Consider the following 23227-nt stretch of genomic DNA (forward strand, 5'->3'; position numbering starts at 1 on the left):
CAGGTGAGGCGGGCAGATCACAGCAGCAGGTAGTATGACTAATAACAGCAGAGCTCACTGAGGCACACCAGGCAGTAACAACCATTTCTCACCTCACTTCTCGCCGTCTCTCACTTCGTGCTGCTCCTCCTGTATTCCTTCTCTGTGTCACACACTCCTTCCCCTGCCCTCCCCCCACCCCCCACCCTCTCTGCCATGTAGAAGTTGCTCTATTTTAATCACACACTTCAGATTGTCCCTTTTTCTTTTTCTTCTTCTTCCAACTTTTTATGTCACATTTCTTTTTATTGCACCTGAAGCATGGGTGCAGATCCCGGGGGGATGAGGGGGGACATGCCCCCACCAATTTCTGAAAAACATGAATTGTCCCCTAAATAAAAAATATCCTAAATTAAGGGACGGTGTTTAGCTCAGTTGGTAGAGCACCCGCCCCATGTGTTGAGGCTAAAGTCCTCACTGCAGACGGCCCCGGTTCAAATCCCGTGTCGAGTGGCCCTATCCTCATTCCCCCCTTCTCTTCCTCCCATTTCCTGTCTCCCTCCCAACTCTCCTGTCCATTAAAGGCCAATAGCCCAAAAAAATATACTTGAAAAAAATTATTAAAAACTGAACAGATGTATTTTCAGACTTCACATTCTTCACAGTTTAGATTCACATCTAAAAAGAAATGATTGAAATTGTGGAACATAATGTCTGACAAATATATTTCTGACTCCACATTCCATCTCTGGTCTCCTCCACTACGATGCAAATGAATGGGTGGTTTCTTACACAGACGCTGATGACATCAGCAGGCTTTAAAAAACGACCCCCTCAATCTTAGGGCTTCATATTTTGATATTCATCCATATCAATTAATCATGCATAAAGTAGTCCCACTTACACTGGGAGAAAAGCAAGATGGTGAGAAGAATTGGGGATCTGGGAGGGTCGGAGGATTACAGGCCTAAATTGCATATGGGCAAAAAAAAAAAAAATCACTTTTGTGCCCCCCACCCCCCTACCGTCACACTGCCGCTGAATGTAAAAACATGGCGACACCACATGGCAGCCAACACCGAGCTTACCCGCTCCATGTATATATGAATGATATGAATGGCAAATTCAGAGCTTACCGGAACATTTCAGTTTGTTGATGGGGGTGATTACTGATTAATGAAAAACAGACTTTTGAACCAAATAATTGATTTTCGTGAATAGATAACAGGAGAAGTTACACAATGTCCCTTTAAAGCACACACACACTCCTCACGTCTATATCATCAGATGGGAAAATATGAGAGTGGAAGATAAATGAGTCGGTCTGAAGCAGACTGAAGCAAAGTGAAGGCGCAAAACTGCAAAGAGCGTGGCCGCTATTTTAAAGTCATACACACACACACACACACACACATATAGACACACACACACACACATACACACACAAACACACACACCAAATATGGTGGTCCAGTCATCCACATCATATTATCAAATATTTCTGTCAGCTCCAACGATGGCTATTATGGGTGTGCGTGATTGAAACCATCAGATCAGTTCACAGTCATTTAATCTTGCAGCTCTTAGATCTCGCCTATTCCATTAATCCAGCTTTATGTGCACACACACACACACACACACACACACACACACAAAGTGAGCATGGCCCCATAGCGGAATGGGGTGGTCTTAACACCATCGTTCCCAAAAATTACTTATCATACTCATCAGCCCTCACACAGCTATGGATAGAGGAGTCATTATCTGGAAGCATATCCAGCTAATTGAAGGCTGCCTATCTTAATGCTCCAATATAGAATGGCTGGGAGGGTGTGTGTGTGTGTGTGTGTGTGTGTGTGTGTGTGTGTGTGTGTGTGTGTGTGTGTGTGTGTGTGTGTGTGTGACACAGAGAAAGTGATAGGGAGAGAGGTGGTGGTCGGAGGGAGTGAGAAAGTGGGAGAGAAGGGTCATGGGCTAAGGGTAAGGAGGCCATCAAAAGCAATGGTATACTGAGAGAAATCATTTACCCTTCAGTTATTTGTCCTCTTCATCATTTGACTGTGTGTGTGTGTGTGTGTGTGTGTGTGTGTGTGTGTGTGTGTGTGTGTGTGTGTGTCTAAGCGTGTGTGACACCAGAAGCCAGCAGAGTGTGTCAGTCCAGTAGATGCTCCGTGGAAACTCGATCAAGGAGCACAAATGACCTGAGAGAGGTGGTGATTGAATCCTCCACTCGTCCTTATAGAGGACTGCTGACCTCTCCACACACACAAACTCTCTCTCACACACACACACACACACTTGAATGCACTTTCAATCCATTCCTATGGGCAGCGCCTATATCTTCTAGATGTGACATTAACCAAATAAAGTGCCTGCTGCTGAGTGTATTAAATAATGTGTCTCTTTGCTGGCTGAGGCCTCCACAGTCCTATTAATCCCACTGAGAATCACCAACAGGTCCACACAGACCTCAGCTGCTCTCACATCATTGATCTGACTTGCTGCTCTGACATGACTAAAACAATGCCAGTTCACATAAACCACAGGCAGTTCCTTCCAGCACAGTAACTCACACAGTCCAGCTCCCTGCAATGAGATCAGTAAGAAATGGTGGAGTGGTGACAGGAACATGTAGCTGAAGAGTCCGAGCCATCGTGAGCCAAAGAAACCCACTTATCTTTGTCAGCAGTGGGCGGTGGGTCCCGCCATGAACAGAACAGTAACAACCGGCCGTGAACAGGTGGAGGAGGACGACGTCTGTGTTGATGTGACACAGCAGCAGCAGCAAAGCTCCATATTGTGACAGTGCTTCCTGCCTTCAAATATACTTTAATACGGCTTTAAGCTACTTTAGGCTTTCATGAAATGATTGCTTCACTTGTATTTCATTTACAAATGCCAGTCTAATAAATACATGCTTACGAGTGCTAAAGCTCCACTTTTACAGCTCAATCTGAAGCACAAAGCCATGCTAACTAGCTCAGGGCTGATGTGAGCTGGAAATTCCCAGCAGTGAAGTGAAGACTAATTCATTTTATCTTTATTCCTAATGTGTATTTATGTGTCTGTGGGTCAAATCCTCTTACATGGCTGCCAGTAAACAACATTTAAAACTGAGGAAATATTACTCACACTAGAGGGTTATACGGTGGGTCATTAGGAAGGAGCTGTGAGTAGGAAGCCATTAACAACATTACATATAAATGTATTAAGTAAACTATGTTTCTTTGTCTGGTTTCTCTTTTTGTGAATACACTGATGTATGGAACAATTTGCAGTCCCATGCTACAGCACATTACTGAGGCTACTCTCAAACTGATAATGAATATAATGCAACAGCTTGTAAATGTGATAAGTGCATGTTTAAAAACTAGACATACCACCTCACAGTTGTAGCTTACGCCTTCACCAACCACTTAAGTTGCAGGAAATATTGGGTTGGGTTGCTGACCATAATCATTTGCATAATGGTCAAAATGGTTTCCATTCATCTGTATAAAAGCAGCTGGATCAAACTAACAGAAATGTCACATTTTCTTTACTATTTCCACCTCGTTTTGCACCTCCTGAGATGTGACTGTTGCTCTTTTAATGACATCATCTCGATGCGCCCCCTTCTTCTGCTATGGCTTAATGACACATGAGTGGAGAATTAGCACCAGAAACTGTTTATCTCGAAGTGATTAATTTCCAATATTTGACAACCTTGTGGATTTAGTCGCAAAGCCAAACACCACAGCACGGCTGTGGGCACATTTTGGTTTTAAGCCAAATGAAAAAGGAGAGCCCAATAACTTAGAGGAGGCGGTCAAAGGCGCTAATACCACAAATTAAAAAAAAAAACATTTAAAGATCTACCACCCCACCTCATTCGGCGATCTTGGAAAGACAGCCGCAGTTCTGTTTAGGCAATTGGCTATTCCTGAAGCTTTCAGATGAGTGTCTAAAGATAAACATGACAGTACCAGATGGCGCACGTTAACAGACAGTGTAACGCCATATATAGCCAAAGAAATGCAATACGGTTAAAAATCCAGCATTTAAAGAAATGCTGCAAAAGTTTGACAAGCAGAAAAAGTTAAATCGTTAATTGCAATTACTTTTAAGGTAATTAATCATCAACTAAAATGTCTTGATGGTGACAGCCCTACCTGCCATCCAGCAGCCAGGCATGTTGCATTTTCATGTTCTTCCATGCAGGTAAATTGGTGACTCTAAAAGTGCCCTTAGGTGTGAGTTTAAGTGTGTAACCTTGTTTGTCTCTATATGTCGGCCCTGTGATAGACTGGTGACCTGTCCAGAGTGTATTGTACCGCCCTCGCCCACTGTCAGCTGGGACTTACTCCAGGATAAGCTGTGTGGATAAAGGATAATTTTACAGATCACAGTGAAGTACCATTTGGACATAAAATGTCATCACCTCACATTTCTGACCAATCACCAAAAATGTGAGGTCACAGTAACCTGTAACTTTCACTTTAATCCGATGTTTTATCCTTTAAGCCGCATACGTATGTAGACAAACAAAACATGTCTGTAACCTGGAGGTACAGTATAAGACAGCTACTTTCCAAAGAAATAAATGTTCAGGGGTGATTTTATTGGCAGATCACTAGAGTCGGGGCCGTAGCATAGGGGAGAAAGGTGATGACAATCCTAGGGGCCACAAAAAACACCACTAGTTTCAATTGTACTAGCTAAAGCTAAGCTAATGCTAACCGTATGTAACGAGCAGCAGCTCCAGTGTTGACAGCGGACTGGAAACGCATCTGAATCATTTCACACTAACTCACCTGCAGACGAACCGACAAACCTGCAGGCTCAGCATCACGCCTGCACCAGAAACGTTACAGTACCACCTGACCATTAGTTAGCATTAGCATTAGCACAATGCCATTTCTCCACAGAGCTATCACAATCTCATTTCTGTAGCCATACTATAAAAAAAAATTCTGTTCAAATAATACTTAAATATTCTGCACCCCTCCAGATGGATGTATTATTTTTGAAAAATGAATAGTTTAATGAAAAAGTTGTAGCAACCTTTAACTTTGGTGATAATATGACAGTCCTGACCTCCACTGTTGCTCTCCACATACACACAACCTAGAAACCTAGTTTTAAATACATTAGGTCTGTCGAGTCATAATGTGCCCCCCCACCCCCACTCTTTCTCTGCTGGAGGTGGCTGCAGTGGTCAAAGTGACTGACCTCAGCACAGCAGGTCCAAAACATGGCCTCTGGAGACACTGAGGGGAGGCATGACAGGCTGCATTCAGTCTGCTCCTTACATGCACAATGAGCGGGAATGACCCAAAGAGTGCGAGTGTGAGTTAGTGTGTGTGTGTGTGTGTCCACAGTGGGAGGCAGTGCGATGGGCAAAGAGAATCGCAGTGTGCATCCAAGGTTTTGCATGAGTGTGTGTGTGTTGCGGAGGATAAATGGCCGAGGCTGAGCAGGGAAATGGCCACTCACAGCTCTGCAGCACCACTGACATTGAACGGCTTCAAGTTATTCCTCACCTCGGCCTTCACCTCCTCTCAGCTTTCCTTTCTCTTAAGCTCACTTCATTTTCTTTTTACACACAAACATTTTGTTTGTCACTGTTTTTTTTTTTTCTATCTTAGGATGTACAAAGAAATCGATGTTTTATCCTTTTTTAAATTATATTTTTAGTTACTATGGCAACAAAACATGTAGTACCTGAGCTGCTTGTATAGCTACAGTACCAGATCAGTTACAGGTAGACAGTAAGCAAAAATATACATAAAGAAAATAAAAACTCTCTTTAAACAGCTTTATCCACTGCTGCTTTAATGCCGCATGAAGACATGGATCTCATTTTGATCATTTTTATGTTTCTACCTTAATTGATACTTAACTTGCTTTATAGGTGGAGCAGATTTCATGACCCGTGAAGCCACATAAAACTCCACTCTGTGATCACCAAAGTGCTCGGGTGCGACACGCGAGTGCAGCGTTGCCGTGAGCACACAAATCTGTGAGTGAGTGAGGAGTTGTGTGTAGCACAGATGAATGTGTGTGCGAGGGCACCCTCACTCTGCCTCTGTGAGCCAAGTGGTCTGCAGCAGATGCTCCAGGGAGGCAGCTTGTGATCTGGCTCTGGCCTGAGGACGGATCCTCTGTCCTGGACACAGATGCCAAACTCAGCCCCTCTCCCTCTCCCTCTCCCTCTCTCTCTCCCTCTCCCTCTCCCTCTCCCTCTCTCTCAGTGTGTGTCATCTGTGTTAACAGATGTTTGGCACACAGGGCAGCCCTACCGCCACCTACAAAGAGCTGCATTAGGTTACCAGCATCTTGTCTTTCAAAACAAGACGGGGTCAAAAAAGGCCAAGTCACGTCCACATGAGTAAAAGTGCTGCGCTGCTCCTGCCATGTAATAAGTTACTGTGGTGTGTCAAACACCGTTGTGGGTCACATGGAATGAAGACGGCGGCTCGTCTTTACAAACACAGTGTAAGAGAGAGACAAAGGGGAGAATCATGGGATGGTTAAAAATTCATTAGCGAGCAGCCGAAGAAAAAGCAGAGATAGAGAGAAAGCAAGAGACACAAAGAGAGAAAGAAAAAGGGGGAGGTATATAAAGAGAAAATCCTCAGAGGAAAAATCTTCCCGTTCCCGTCTCCGTCCTTTTCTTCCTCTAACTTTGTTGTAGTCTCTCAGAGAGTGTGGAAGTCAGTGGAGCTGCTCCACAGGGAAGTGTCGCTAACAAACCCCCCCCCAGCAAAACCCAGAGCTCACTGTCGTCCTGCCGTCCTCCGTGCTGTACATGCATTCATTATCTATTGTATTCCTTGAATAAAGAGCAGTGTACAGGAGCAGGCTTCTCCTCTCGTCTGCACGCGGCTGCATGAAAAGGCACAGAACACAAATTAAAATGTAATTTATGAAGCTTTGTTTTCTGTTTTCTCTCCGGCTCCTGAAATGTCACCAGGAGCATGTAATTCTGCTGAGGCGCGCGTCTGCGTGTCTGTGTGTGTGTGTCTGTGTGTGTGTGTGTGTGTGTGGTTGAAGGGAGGTGGGTGGTCAGGGATCCTGACTTCTGGGGGAATGAGAATGTAAAGCGTTAAATTAATTGAAGTGTTAATGTGCTGTGTCTCCACTGAGCCGCACGCCTCTGTATGTGTGTGTGTGCGCACGTGCTGTAAAGTGCTTTTGTTTGCTGTGAAAACTCATTAACAAAGTGAACACCTTTGTGATTTCACCCCAAAGTGATGCTCGCTAGAGGAAGGAGAGAGGGAGAGAGAGAGAGATAGAGAGCAGGAGAACCAGCCGATGTGTAGAAGAAAGAAAAAAAAAAAGCAATAACAATGGTGATGTGAATATGAGCCGAGAAAAACAGAGAGAACTTAAGAGTCTCTGTTCCATGATCAGCATCTCATCTGAAATAAGAGGATCCCTGAAGCTACTCTGTAGGCAAAGAGAGAGAAGAAGGAGAAGAAGAAGGGGGGATAGGGGAAAAGACAGAGACAGAAAGAGAGAGAGAGAGGGAGAGAGAGAGAAAGAGGAGTGTATCAGTGGTGTAGGAACAGCAGAGATGGAGAGGCAGAGGCACAGAGAGGACACAATGAGGGCAAAGATGTGGAACAGTGATTAAGAACAGAAAAGCAGTGGGCCACGAGGAGACCGGGTGTGAATGACGAAAAAATAAAGCGATTGCTGTGGTTGTTTGTTGACTTTCAGTGTGAAGGTACATGTGTGAGGTTGGCACAGTCCATCAGAGGGCATCGTGCTCCATCTGTATGTTCTGCACACTTTTATGATCACACTGTGACTGTTACTGTTCCTGTTCAGTGATGGAAAGTGATTCATGACCTAATAAGATTCATACCTAATATGCATAACCTCTGTGGCATGCTAAATCCATGCAGCTGTCTCTTTGTGGTCAAATATCACTACAGTGTGTGCATGTGTGTGTGTGTGTGTGTGTGTGTGTGTGTGTGTGTGTGTGTGTGTGCATGTGCGTGCTGTTGTTGTGTCTGCAGATGCTAATCCCTGTGGTGTGGGTAGATTGTGAGTGTTTTAAGAAGATCACAGATTACAGGCTGCAAGAGGTAATCATGATTTAGTGCTAATGGCAGTTGTATGCACATCTGGTATCTTTGAGATGTGTGTGTGTGTGGTGTGTGTGTGTGTATTGATTTGCCAGGTATCACAAACACACATCCCATTTCCTTTACAGCAAATAAGGGCAAGAAATGTTGTACACCCACACACTTACACATACACACAAACACACACACTCCCAATGAGCTGTAAAGATATCTTCAGTGCCAATTATATCTGAGAGAATGTCACACACAAGGAATGTGGATCAATGGTGAGGGCGGTCGGCCAAGAGCCAGTCAATTCTCCCTGGCTCCCTCTCTGGGCCAGTGGAACCCCCCACTGGAAAAAAATACCAATATTTAACATGTTACAATCTGTTTAAAGAGCCTCAGCAGAGCAGGAACAGGTTTCACTGCCACGTCTTCCTCTCTGCTCTCCTCTGACTACGATGCACAGGTAGGAAAGACAAGAGGAGCTTAAAGGGGTAGTTCAACATTTTGGCAAATTGGCCCATTGCCATAATCCCTATAGTCTTAGGAGTAGGTGTGTTACCTTTAATTGTCGGTGCAAGCTGTTTTTAGAACGGTGGAGCAAAACCACGAGCTGCTCAGAGCTACGCCACGGAGGCTAATGGGATTTCTTGGTTTCCCTCATCAAACTCATCAAATACACAATCCAACAGAGTGACAGAGTTGTTTTCATGCAAAACCGCTGATATGCATTCCCGTCAGGTGCAGTTTTTCGGCAAGCAGTCTCTGCATTTGCCTTGAAAACAACTCTGTTCCGTTATTATCTCATAGCGTGTTGAATGTGCAGGTCACAACTCCACCAGAGCATTTTGGAGTTGTTGGATTGTGTATTAGATAGGGATGCACATGATTAACCGTTTAACCGTTAACCGATAACAAGAACTTTGACCGATTAATACTATCGGTTATTTATTTATTTTATTAGCTCCTTATGTCGTCAACTCATGGGGGCGTGTCGACACGTGCAGAGTTCACTGCCTTCAGTCATATTTCGCAGCAAAAAGTTCCACAGGAGGACTGACAGTATGTGCAGCAGCCGCCATGAAGGAAGATCAGACAATAAATGTAGCTACACGGACATAGATGTGAATCACCTGTAACAACGGCGCTGGAAAAAAAAAAAAAAAAAGAGGACGTGGCTGCTCTCCAGCCGGTTCACCTGCAGCTCTCCTGCAGCTCCACAGAGGAGCTGTCAGAGGAGCTCTGCTGTTCCTTCAGCCTGGTGTTTGGCTGCACTTTATAAAAACAGTTCTACATTGGACGATCTAACCTCCAGCGCACGTGTGTATTTAACGGCAAAAAAAAAGAAAAAAAAAAAAATTGAAACAATTTTTTTTTTTTTTTTGCCGTGCGCCACAAGATTCTTAATCTTATCAGTTAACGGTTAATAATCGGTTAACAAGCGTCGGTTATCGGTGAGAAAAAAAATTCAAAATGTGCATCCCTAGTATTAGATGAGTTTGATGAAGGAAACCGAGAAATCCCATTAGCCTCCGTAGCGTAGCTCTGAGCAGCTCGCGGCTCTGCTCCACCGTTCTAAAAACAGCTTGCACTGACAATTAAAGGTAACGAACCTACTGCTAAGACTATAATGGGCCAATTTGCCAAAATGTTGAACTATCCCTTTAAAGTAATGAGTGAATCTACATGGCTGGCTACAGAGAAAAAGCGGCATAGGCAAGGTCTGAGGAAGAGGACTGATGCACAGTTGTACCAAAAAGAACAACAATATTCACTGCACTGACATGGTGTAGTGCACAGAGAAAAGCTCCCCATCAGGAATCAAACAGGAAGAGAGTAGTAATGAAGGCGGGGGACCTGGTGAATGTCACTTATCTACATGCACAAGTTTAATTCGGCTGCAGCTGCCGCCTCATTGTTTTCACCAGAGCTAATTTGAAGAAATGCCACTGAGACACAGCCGAGCCGAGCAGGTACCCTGAATAGGCTGTCAAACTTATTGTGGTGTTGAATTGTATCCATAGCAACAAGTGTCATTGGGGTACCATGGCAAAATAGGCAGCCATGTGAATGACAAGGTTACAGTAGAACGGGTTGTGGGAGCGATTTGGCCAATTTATGATGTTTTTACTTTTTAGTTTGTCACAAAGCTTGGTGTTGGGTTCCTGTCAGATTCTCATTGGATGATTAAAATCTCAGGTGGCGTTGTTCTTGGCACATGATCCACAGTAGGGTTCGTATCTTGTGGTTTGTAGGGGACACATCAGACTAGATCCCACCACACCATGATGTGCTTAATGGCCTCCCTTACTCCTGAAGTACCCGTTGCCTTTAGTCAAACTTTACACAGTTCAAATAAAACCTTGAGCTCTGTCATTCTTTGCAGGTGGCTCCTTACAGACATTTACACGATTCAGTTTCTGTGCTGCCTAAAACTATTCTGTGAAAAAAAAAGGGGGGCTTTCTTGATATCAGAGGTACGCCATGTCTCCAGCTGAAGCACAAATTCAAAGTTACAACTCCACTTCAGCAAAAGGCTGTGAAAAACCTTAGGAACGGGAACAGTAAGCTCCGGCTTCCAAATGATTTCTTGATGTCAAACTACGGCAGCCTGAAAGAGATCCCTTCTTTTCTGTTTAAAGATTTAGTCCAACGTTGGTTCATTCAGGAGCATTGTCTACTGCTGCACAGACACAAGACCCGCTATAGAGCAGAGGAAACGCATAAATTGCAGGAGGCAGGCTGCACTGTGTGGACGGAGAGAGAGAAAGGGAAGGCTGCAGACAGAGCAGACGGACATGAGGACTGAAGGAGGGAGAAAGAGAGCCTTCATTAGTGTTTTCTTTGAGAGTTTCCCCACAATTCTCAGTGGGTTTCTATGACGACCTGGAGTCGCCTGCTGGGTCCATACAGGCAGAATTAAGAGGTCTGCTTGGCAGGAGTGGAAGAAGTATTCAGAACCTCCAGCTATTAAAGCAGCAGCACTGGTAGAAATAAAACCCTGCTTTTACAGCTAAAGAGAAATGAGAAACAGTTGTAAAGAACAAGCAAAAAAGAGATTTATTGATAGACTACTATATGCACTGCTGAAAGTTGGAAGTGGTTTTAAACTACTGTACTTTTCGATGTTGTATTTTACCCTTTTGCAGACGCATTTGTAATATTTACGCATCTTTTCCCTGTAAAATCTGAGCCTGCTTCATGGCCTGTGTTTCCACCTGCTGTGCTGTAGCCTACGATACAGTACCATGATTTAGAAGTGCTCAAATCACTGCCGGGGACAGTTGCTGAGTAATACTCATCCATTATACACACACATGCAGGTGGCTGGAGCGCTTGTGCGTAACACACTGATTTGGCATTTCTGATCAAACCCAACAAATTGTCACGAGTAGCGTTTTTTATGGAGTAGAATTTAAAGCCTGACACAGATATATTAAACATACATATCTGCAACATCTGCTCTGACTGATGCAGCTTGTGTGCAAGACAGAGGGAGAGAGAGAGAGAGAGAGAGAGCAGAGAGTGAGGGTCTGCAGAGCACCACAGCCTCATGATTAATGCGGCTTTTAGCTGCAGCAGAGCCTGGGCCCCCCAAAGCAAACTGACCGGGTCGCCCATTCACACTAGCTCCTTCCCTCCTGTCGCTCTCTCTATCCCTCTCTCTCTCCATCAAACCCATTGACAGAGAACTGGCCCGAGCCTCCACACCTCTGGCTACGTTCCCTCTCCAACACCTCATCAGCATCTGCAGAACCTCCACTGTGCCGTGTTGCACTTCATTTCACCTGACTCCCATTGTGAGCTAAGTGGCCAGAGCCCCACACATCAGTGACAGTACACTGACCAGTTAGTGAGCCCGGCCGGACTCACAAACATGAAAGATGTTTTTTTTTAAAGGTGTGTGTGCTCCTGCTCTGGAAGAGAAAAAAACAGAAAAAAAACAGACCAAACTATGAGGCAGAAGAGAAAAGGTCACCAAACGCACCACTGAAGACTCAGATCACTGTGAAGGGACACAGATACATCATGTATGATGAGCAGTATAATAAGGTTACACTAAAGTCACCATGGAGGAGCACACACAGCACAGCACAGGCTACATTACACTCTGCTTTCTGCTGGGGGGAGTGGGGCAGAGGAGCCGTCAAACACACACTTATACACACACACACATATACACACACAGAGTCATCAGGCAACCAGAGCACGTTGAAGTGCACGTAGAGACGCAGCATAGAAACTTGCCACGGTCTCATCACTTTACACTGAACCATTTTCTCTGGCGGTGCCGAGGCTCCGACAGACGGACGCCCTGAGACGCACACACACACACACACACACACACACACACTGAGGAGACAGATGCCAAATGCAGCAAAAAACCACTGTCGATCCTCCCGCCTAACACCACACAGACACACAAACACACTCAACCTCTGACCACAATTTCAAAGGGGGGTTGACCCCCCCTCCCCAACAACCGCCCGGTGCACAGTGCACACTAAAAGCCCGATGCAGCAGCAGCAGCAGCGATAGATAATTCATCGCAGCGACAGCAGCAGCAGCAGCAGCAGCAGCGGTGAATCCACAGGCTCCACTCGGGTCCAAACGCAGTGCACTAACTATCACACAGTGAAAAGTCCACGCTGAGCGCGGGAGCGGCGCCACGAGCCGCCACTTGCGCTGCTGCTGCGCCCCGGCTCGGACTCGGACTCGGACTCGCGCGCACACACACACACTTACTTACCTTTGCACTACAGCGAAAACGAGCAGTTAGTTCCCATTTTGCAGAAAAGGCTTTAGAATCCATTCATTCCCGTGTATCTGCTCCTGCTTCACTCAGACATCCACAGCGTGTTGCGGCAGGGACAGTAGTAATCCAGTTTTCCATCCCTGTGAGAGCGCAACGAGCTTCCTTACATCTTTTTTTTTCCTCTTCCTCTTCTTTTGCACAATCCCCACAAAACTATGCCAGGCTTCTTTCAGCGCGCTCTTCTCTTCCCCCCCTCTTCGCTCCTCTGCCCCCTCTTCTTCTTCTTCTTTCCTCTCTCCCTCTCTCCCTCTCTGAGGTTGCCTGGTTACCTCTTTTCTGTAGGCTGGTTCAGACCGCCGGCCGGCAGCCAATCACAAGGCCGGGTTCGTCTTAACCCCTCCACTGCTGAACTGTCCTGATTTCCAGCTTTCAAGGAGTGGGGCTGAGGTGGGGGGGGTAGAGGAAGGAAAGCACTGGGTGGTGGTGGAGGATTTAGAAAATGTATATTAACAAGAGTACAAGCAGCAAGAAGTGATGAGGAGAGGAAGTGTCAGACTGAGGAGGAGGAGGAGGGGCCGGTGGATGGACTGAGGTTTGAGATGAAAACTTGTGAATCACTGTGCTGCCCAGAGTTCACCAGCATCACTTTATCTACACACACACAGTAATAGGCCACATGAAAAAACACGCACTCACTGAGTCATGAATACACGAAAGCGTCAGTCATTCAGCGTAGACCATTGATTGGTTAGCCACCTGCTGTTAAGTCGTGCAGCCAAAATCGTGTCTACGCATCTGTGTGAGTCATAGACTTGGCAAACTCACCGTGGAGTGTAACTGTCTTGCTCTGGGAGCGGGGGCACGCTCAACGCATAAAGTTAACAATGAATGAACATAAAACAAAAAAACACAGCATTCCTAGAGGCCTAGAGACAGTCAGAGATTTCTGCTTTGTTACTGTTGTTTGTGGATTAAAAAGACAAAAGGAAAAAAAGGTTACGTGAGACTGAATCACAGTATTTTGCCATTTCATGGTTCTCCTGCTTTCTCCGTCAAGCGTTAACACTTCTCAGCTACCCCCTCACCCACTCCCCCTTAATCCACACCTCTTCTTTTCACTTATTTGTCCCAGCGCCTCCTCCTCTCCCTTTCTCCCACACTTCCTGGCCTCAGATCATCCTCCTCTCCGGATGTGGAGTGCTGCTGTCAGGAGTTTAGGAGCCTCAGTGTGGACACAATTCCTCTGATCTCTGCAAAGACTGGAAGGCTCTCAACAGTAAATCCCCTTCTCTTCTGTATTCAAACAGGGATGTAGGTTAGGGAATATTTCTCTCTCCCACATAAAAAATCACAATATAAATGTTATGTGATGTTAGTTTAAATTTAGTTGGATTTTTGTCAAGGTGGCCACACAACTCAATGCAACATCACACACATTTAAGTCCACAGCTATTGTGTATACTGTCTGTGTGGTGCTCGGGAATCTGACGAGCCTAAAGACTATTGGGTCTGTTATTGGAACCAGGTTTTGTGGATCACCCCCAATTTCCACACACTCCATCTCCACTCCATTTCATCGTCATTGTGGTTTAGCTCCGACCGACGGAGCAAACTCTCGCCCATCAGATGCGATGTGTCTCTGATCCGTCTCCGGAGCCCAGAGCAGCTGGAGACCAGAGAACTAAAAGCTATTGTGATGTAAACAACAGATCACTTTGCCTTAATGAGGTTGATATTCTGTTCAACATTACTCATTACTGTGATTTCTTTTTTTACTTTATTTCTGTGTTCTTGTTGAACGGGTGTGTTGTAGGCCTATCCCTCTGACTGACAACTTGTTGCTTGAGCCAGCAGGTGAAACTAATGTTGACAAAGTGATGATTTTACGATCAGAAATTGATCCGTTGTGTTGAATTTTGAAATATGACTTCCTGTGTGGGGTGATCTAAGGCCGTGTTCACACTCCAAATCGGATTTTTGCCATATCCAGATTGTATCTAGTTTGATTTCCTGACAGTCTGAACAGCCAAAAACCACATGAGATCAGATTTTTTCCGAAATGCATTCAAACCGCATACGGAGGTGGTGTCAAATGCAATTCGGTTCGTAGAGATCTGATTGAATGCGATCGGTGTCGTTTCTCAAATAGGATTTGGAAGCGTCTTGTGAGTCACTCGCAGCGCAACACAAGATGGACAACGTAATTCCGGAGAGAGAGAAGGCATCGCTGGTCGGCCATTGTAGCATGGAAGGCGGCACAGCTCAGCAGTCGCCTCCGTTTCTGTCGCTTTCGCGCAATTATCAGTTTATTTACATCCACATAACGACTTGGGACACACACAGTTCCATGTCACCCATTCTGTTTGATTGTTTGTTTGTGGGCATAGCTTGTTACTGTAGAAACCAGTGTGGATGAGACATGCAACATGGACACATGAAGATCAGACCTGATCACTTGCAACATGTAATGTGGACTGTCAGTCAGTGAGATCGGATCCTGATCAGATTTGCCAAAAAATCTGATTAGTGCTGCAGTCTGAACAAGGCCTAATTGACGTGGATTGATGCATGGCTGCGTGATCCGGCAAAAATAGACCTGCTGCATATTTCTGCTGGACTGCAGCAGCTGTAACGGACTGGAGACGGACGCTGTGGAAATGCTCCGACTGACTTCAATGGGAGCGAATTGCTCCAGCGTGCGCAACGTAGACGGAGCGGAGTGGAGATGGAGAATGTGGAAATTGGGGGTCACTGTCTCTCTGGTGGGATCACATCAACACCAACACCTGGAACCTGCCAGTCCTTGCATCACTGCTGGTTAGTCTGGCTACCCAGAGAGCAATAGGCGGTGTAGTACCGTAGCTCAAAGCTCAGCTCACACAGATCAGAAAGAACTAGTTCACTCTCATTTCTTATACATTTTTTTAATGAGCTGTTCTGAACTGTTCTTTATGTATAATCCCTCCCCAGTCTCTTGTCATCGCCACATTACTGTTTACCACCATGGAGTCAGAACCAGACTTTTAAAGGCCCCCCCCCAAAAAAAAAACCCAAAACAAAACAACGTGAGTAGATGTTTTACCACTTAAACAACATGTCATAAAGCAGAACAACTCCAAACAGATAATTTTACAAATGTAACTCAGTTCTACATATAAAAGAAAGAGGTGCTGTAGATGGAAAATGTATTCAGCCCGCATGAAATTATGCAGCGGTTCATAAACATGAAATAGAGTGGAGGCTTGTACCGGCTCCACCACTGGCTTCATTAGCTGAAAGATGTGCTATGATTTCAGTTTGGATGCTGGCTGCTGTAAATCCACAGGTTGTGCTGTAAAAACCTTCTTTTGATGTGTTTTTTTTTTGGTGGTTGGTAACAGGGGCGGGTCCAGAGTATTTTCTGGTGGGGGGCACAAGGGGTAACAACAGTGAATCTGGGGGGGGGCGACCAAAAGTAACAAAAATGAAGGCTGCCACTGATCGCTCTCTTGAATATTTATATTGTACAGTTACACACTGTTTACATGTCTTCATCTTGCTTTTATTGGCCACATTGAATCTTTCACCTTGTAAGGAAGATGCATATGACCTTTCCATTTTCCACTTGTCAATATTAAAATTATAACCAATCAATAATTAACTCTTATAAATAAGAAGTCTTAGCAGAATAAGCAACACAATAAATTCTCAAAGTGAACATCAATATCTTATACTCGTACCCAGTAGTTAGAGCTCAGCTCTGTACAATAAACATCTCAGTGTTTTGTGTAAGAGTCAGTCAGTTATGCAGAATAACCAGAACAAGCATGACTCAAATGGTCAAATTGAGAACAATAACAATCGTACACAGTTTTCTTTATTTCCTACTGTACACAGAACACTGGGATGTTTGCTGTACAGAGTCGAGCCTTAGTCAGAAGTTAGTGCTTATAGCTCTTTACAGTGAACATGGAAGTGGGAAAGAGCTTTACACAATGATTGACATTGCCACAAGTCAATGACCATTGGGGGGGCACACAGGGTGGCCAATCAGATTGCAGGGGGGGCAGGTGCCCCCCTGTGCCACCATGGAAGACCTGCCCTGGCAAACAAGTGCACTGTTCAATAAATGTGTTCTTCTAATCTTTACTTTTAACTTCCTGGGACTTGATAGCAACATATTTGTTTTGTCTAAACATATTAAATCCTGATTCTTCCATCATCTGTGTCAAATTTCTCCATTAACCTCATCACGCTTCAGCCTTTCTGTCCTTCCTCTCTTCCCCACCACTCCCTGCTCCTTCATCTTCTCCTCTCCTGCTCTGTTTTCCTGCCTAAGTAGAGCTGTAGTTTACCCTCTCTATCTGTGCAGAGTGCTCCTGTCTATCTCCCTCCCTCACTATCTCCTCCTCTCACACTGTCCCTGTCTGTCTGTCTCAGCATGGCTGCACAGATAAATCCTGGATGCTCATGTGGGCAAGCCAGCAGCTTTCTTCCTCCTTTCCTCTCACCCTTTCCTCACACACACACACAAGTCACATAGAGACACATCTGAATTGATTTAATCACATCAATACACATACGCATGGCTCTTTTGGGTGATCCATGGGAATTGTCCAGCTGAATATAATCTCCAGTGAGACTGTAAAGGACAGCTCCCTCGTTATATTCACATAAACACACACTATTTTACATTGTGTCCTTTAATTCTTACATACACATAGAAAGGGACAGAGAGAGAGAGATGGAGGATAAAAAGAAGAAAAGTTTGGGACAGACAGGGAAGCAAGAGACAGAGAGAGAAAAGTAGAGAAGAGGACAAAGAATGGAAATTTATGCAGATTATCAGCAAAACGGGTCAAACTCGTTAAAAGCAACAAAGGCAGCTCTCTAATTGCCTGAGCACAGCTCTGCACTGCTGAGCTACTGTAATGGCAGCAGAGTACAGCAGGGTACTATATGGCAGTCAGATCATGATTGGACATACAGTAAGTCTTGTTAAAACCTTAAGCCATGCAGCACATAACATGTTGACCAACATCCCTTAAACTGCACATACATGAGATTTGGGTAAGAGGCATTAAAACAAGGTCAAATATGAATGACAGGGGGAATCCAGGGCTGTAATCTGTCCCTCTACAGCCCAAACAATATGATAGGATGTGGAGATGAAACCTGGAGCACATGGTTCTCAGCTCAGTGCAGCACCTGACCACAGAACAAACGGCAGGTCTTCAGTGTGAGTGGAGGTAGCAGCTGGAAAGACACTTTAATTCCCTGCATCCAGCTAATAGAGCAGCTCAGAGGATTAACAGGTTCTGGATGTTGCTTATGCATTCAGCCAATGGCATATTGACACAGTATGCACACGCACATCACAGAAAACATCTCCTCATTCAGTCCATATGGTCCAGTAGCTTTACAGTACTGCACATCCATTAAGGGTTAATAGTTAGTGGCACACCATCATATAGCCTCCCACCCCCCCAATGACAATCAAGTGCTAAACCATGTCATATGCAACATGTCCATGGTGATTAATCAAGACAAATCATGTGTGTTTCCACTGTGAACTGCAGTGAACACATAAACACAGATTCAGGCAGCCAGGGTTTCATACATCACAAACCCACGGTATCAATCTGGTAAACCCATCAGAATGGAAATCTGCTATGTCATCTGCTATGACTGAGGCTCAAACATGTGGCAGAGACTCTCTGATGTTTCCTCCTCTGAACATCTTTTTGCTCTCTGCTGCTCTCCATCAGCCCGGAGGAAGCAGTGGTGGGCGGGGCTTAAAGGGACAGTTCAACATTTTGGCGAATTCACCTATTGCCATAATCCCTATAGTCATAGGAGTAGGTTCATTACCTTTGATTATCGGTGCATGTTTTTTTGAGATCAGTGGGGCAGACACGCAAGCTGCTCAGCGAACACAATGGAGGTGAACGGTGCAGCTCCCCTGTCTCTCATCAAACTCATCAAATACACAATCCAACAACTTCAAAACGCTCTCGTGGACAAGTTGTGACCTGCACATTCACCAGGCTATGAAATAATCTATAATTATGTAACATTATGACACATGAAGCATAATACTCTGAACTACTTGCACTTTTGAAATCACTGCCAGCAGTCATGTCTGGCATGTAGTTCCGGCTATGCATTTGCCTCATAGCATGGTGAATGTGCAGGTCACAATTTGTCCACAAGAGTGTTTTGGAGTTGTTGGATTGTGTATTTGATGAGTTTGATGAGGGACTGAGGAACTTGAATCATTCACCACCATTGTGTTCACTGAGCAGCTTGCGTCTCTGCCCCGCTGATCTCAAAACAACATGCACCAATAATTAAAGGTAATGAACCTACCCCTGTGACTACTGTATAGGGATTATGGCAATAGGCAAATTTGCCAAAATGTTGGACTATCCCTTTAAAATCTAATTTGGCTCTCCCAACGAGGTATGAGTTTACAGCCTCAATTTTCCTTTTCATCTTTACTTTTAATGTGTAACAACCAACTTCAACAAAATAATCATATTTTTACACATTACATACAGACTATTTATTATGATGTGGAAATACAGCAATTGCTAGATTTCTCCATTGTCCTATGAGATGCATCTAGATCATCTCAACTGCTGCTGCATCTCCTCACACTGATGTTCGTCAACTGTGCGGTTTGCTCAAGTCACATGACCTTGTATTCAAACATCATGTAAATGACACAGTCTCCTCTGAAAACGTGTCAATACGTCTGGAGGTGAATTTGAGAGACGCATCTAAACTGGAATGAGATTAGCTCTGACCCCAATGCACACACAAGAGCACGGTGACCTGTCTTACCTACTGTATCCCTTGCTGCTAATTTAGCTGCAAACACTGGGGCGCCTTGTGTGAGTGAGTGAATGAGTGAAGGAGCAGGGAGGCAGAGGCAGATGGAACACAGCTAGATCGTAAGACCCCCAACGCCCCTACCCCCTCAACCCCCACCCCACCCTCTATACTCCTCTACAGACGAAATACCACAGCTGAACCGTATCTTTCAAAGCATGCCACTCTTCAATAACTCAGATGTGTCAGGATATCAAATGCCTGACATGTGAGGAGAGTGAAAGAGCGTGGGGAGAAGGGAAGAGATGAGTTGGGGGGGGGGGAGTATAGTGAATCTAAAAACACACACATGCAAATGGAGCTGTGACAATGCGACACGTTATTCTTATTGTATTCTCGTGTTATTAAACTGAGAGAGAGGTAGAACACAGACAGAGAGAGAGAGGGAGAGAGGTAGGGAGTGCTGAGGGCGATCACAGCTTAAATCTAGGTGACAGGTTGACTTGTGTGAAGTTGATACAGGGAAAGGGGAGCTGGTGTGTGTGTGTGTGCACGAGTGAGTGTGTGTGTGCATGTTAACTCGCAGGGGCTTAGATATAAAGATGTGCTGAGTTGAAATGTCACACATGTTTATGTTTTTCATCAGGATGTGTAACTTTGAGGGCTTTTGCCTCTGGGAGGATCCATCATATTTCATTAACACTTTTCATGCCTATGCAGACGCGGGAGCATGTGAACATGCATACACTAGTTTGAACCAGTTAGAATAAATGGGGAAGTAAAGGCTTCTGCATGTAAACCCCAGCCTGAGCTGATCAGACTCCATCAGCTCTGACATCCTGAACTGCTCTGACAAACAAACATCAAGTGCGGCGGCACATACATGTACGGCGTCTGCAACACGTCTCTGATTCAGACTACTGCTGATAATCTAATAATAGTGTGATGCTGTATTGATCCCAGTCCAGTGGCTTTACATACATTAAAACAGCCACCAGTTGTTTTCCCAGCAGCCTCTGGTTTGGTACCGGTGTGCGTGTGAAGGACAATTATGTGTAAGCTGAAAACAAACACACAAATACATTAATCTAATGCTACAGTATTTTGTGAATGTGTGCATGTAACATAATAGGAATGTAATTTGTGCCTGAGAAGTAATTAAAGGAGTTTATTAGCAGGAGCAGATTAACAGGGTCTTAGTGGAGGTGACAGTGGTGACAGCATTAGCAGCAACATTAGTAACTGATGTTTTTTTCTCCCTCCAATAGTTGTTAATGAAGCTAATGTTCATCTCATTTCTGTCTGCCTGTGACAATATTATAACTCCTCTTTATTTATCTGTCCATTTAACAGGAGTGACAATAAGAAAGTTATGCGGAATAATGTAAATTGTGTTTAAACAGTGACGGCACTGGAAATAACTCAATAGAAAAAAGTAACAATAGGAGTTTGACTAAGTAAATATGACAGCTGTTAATGCAGCTCCCTCAGGCCACAGAGCTGCACCACGCTGACAAATGTACGGTGGCTTTAGAAAACACATGCAAACAGACAAAACACCAACAACATCTTCACTGACGTTGACGGCATACACAACACAACCACATACAGCAAATGTGCTGCAGGGAGCTGGGACCACCACACAAATCACCACACATGTTAGCTACATAACACAACCCCCCAAGAAGAAGTGGAGACCACAACAGTCTTCTATTAAAAAGAGAAAGCTTTTATATCTTTACCCTCCAAACACTAACCTCCAGAGGCCTAAACCAGGAGTATGATTGATATCAAGCATTTTCTTTAGTCCCCTTCAAACAGGATTTTAATGTTTATTCTATAACTTTCAATAATGTTTTCAAATATGTTAGTATGTGATGTTGGATGTTGTTTATGGATTTGTGTCTATTTTGGACTATATACAACAACAACAACAATTTTATTTCATGCGACAAGCGCAAACTCAATGTGCTTTCACAAAACAAAGCACAACATTAAATAAGGAATACACGTAAAATACATAAAAGACAAAAAGAGGGAAATGTTGCAAATTTAAAAACAATTAAAAACTAAAAGCTTGTGAGACAAGAAATGTTTTTAGTCTGCTTTTAAAAGAAGATACTGTTGTGGCAGACCTGAGTTTGTGAGGTAGGGAATTCCAAAGAGTAGGACCATAATGACTAAAAGTGCCATGGGCTGATTTTGAATATATTCTTGGAATAGTGAGTAGACCTTTACTTGATGATCTCAGGGATCTGTCTGGTGTGTACTAAGTGAGCATGTCAGAAATGTAGAGAGGAGCTGCACCATTCAGAGCTTTAAAAACAATAAGTAAAAATTTAAAATCAATTCTTTGCTTCACTGGGAGCCAGTGAAGAGATGCTAAAATCGGAGTGATGTGTTCACATCTTGTTAAAACTCTGGCTGCAGCATACTGAATAAGCTGCAGTTTATAAAGTGTTGTTTTGTTACTCCTGGTAAAAGTGCGTTGCAGTAGTCTAACCTACTTGAAATAAAAGCATGAACCAACTTTTCAGAATCAGGTAAGGATAAAATGGGTCTATCTTTACAGTAGATATGTTTCGAAGATGGTAGAAAGCAGTCTTAGAAATTAAAGAAAGATGCTTATGAAAATTTTTGATTACAAATGGGTTTCCACTGACTCTCTCTCTCTCTCTCTCTATATATATATTGTTGAGGTCACTTCCGTAGGTTTGAGAAGGTGGGCTGCCATATCGTGTAATGTTTTGATTGGTTGCCTGGTTACCTGACCGCTTAAAGCAGAAGTAAGCAATATTTTTGTGTTAATATAAGTCTTAAATAGTTATATCTTCCGACAGGCGACAGCAATCACTTACGTAGAGTGTTTGGACCGAAACACGGGTCTGTTAGTCCCTCTGCTCTGCTCCGAGGAGAAAACTTTTCTCGTATCCTACAAGTTTTATCCAATGAGGAGAGAGAACAGCATGAAGGGCTGTGTGTGCAGCCAAGGGATGCGCCTGAATGTGGTGACGTAGGGACGAGGACCAATAGATCCATGACGAGGGCGGGGGCTGCTAACTCCATCGGCTGACAAGACGTTATGGTGCATTCAAGGCAACTCGTGTTTTTCCGACCTGTGAAGTGGTACCAGTTCGATCTGGTACGAGTTCACGGGTCGGAAGTTACAAGTGGCCGTTATAGTGACTTTCACAGGTAAAACAGGTCGGAAAAACACGAGTGGGTTGCCTGGAACGCTACAAAGTCGTAAGTCATGACTTGAAGCTGTAATTTACGGTTTCAAAAGCCTGCCTGGAACGCAGCATTACCCAAAACGACCAGATCGCTTACTTCTGCTTTAAGTCTGACGTGAGCGGAAGGAGCAAGGGATGCTGGGAAAAAGCCAATCTCGTGCAGCAACGAGGCGGCCGCCGTGGGGAGTTGACGGAGAATCCCCCTTCACTTCAAGATTGAGTTATCGTTTTAGTTATTGTCTCGTCTAAACACAAATGAACTGACAAAGCCACGACTGCGTGACGACGGACGGAGGTCAACACACGCAGGACGCTGGAGCTGGTGGCCGGCCCGGTGCCACTGAAGGACGCCGGCCTGCCCGGAAAGCTCGCCGACCAAGCTACAG

The 23227-nt window shown here is 44.5% G+C and overlaps 1 protein-coding gene across 6 annotated transcripts in view; it reads right to left on the reverse strand.

The window, feature by feature from the left end:
* dab1a (DAB adaptor protein 1a) overlaps positions 1–12989 on the reverse strand; it is a 95815-nt gene extending 82826 nt beyond the window's left edge. For all 6 annotated transcript variants that reach the window (XM_085773412.1, XM_085773410.1, XM_085773409.1 and 3 more), the window contains exon 1: positions 12790–12989. The gene's annotated coding sequence lies outside the window, so the exon portion shown is untranslated. The remainder of the gene's footprint in view (positions 1–12789) is intronic.
* Between the last annotated feature and the right edge of the window lie 10238 nt (positions 12990–23227).

The sequence above is a fragment of the Trachurus japonicus genome, chromosome 4 (assembly GCF_045865225.1).
Source record: "Trachurus japonicus isolate A0001 chromosome 4, Traja_1.0".
Lineage (NCBI taxonomy): Eukaryota > Metazoa > Chordata > Actinopteri > Carangiformes > Carangidae > Trachurus > Trachurus japonicus.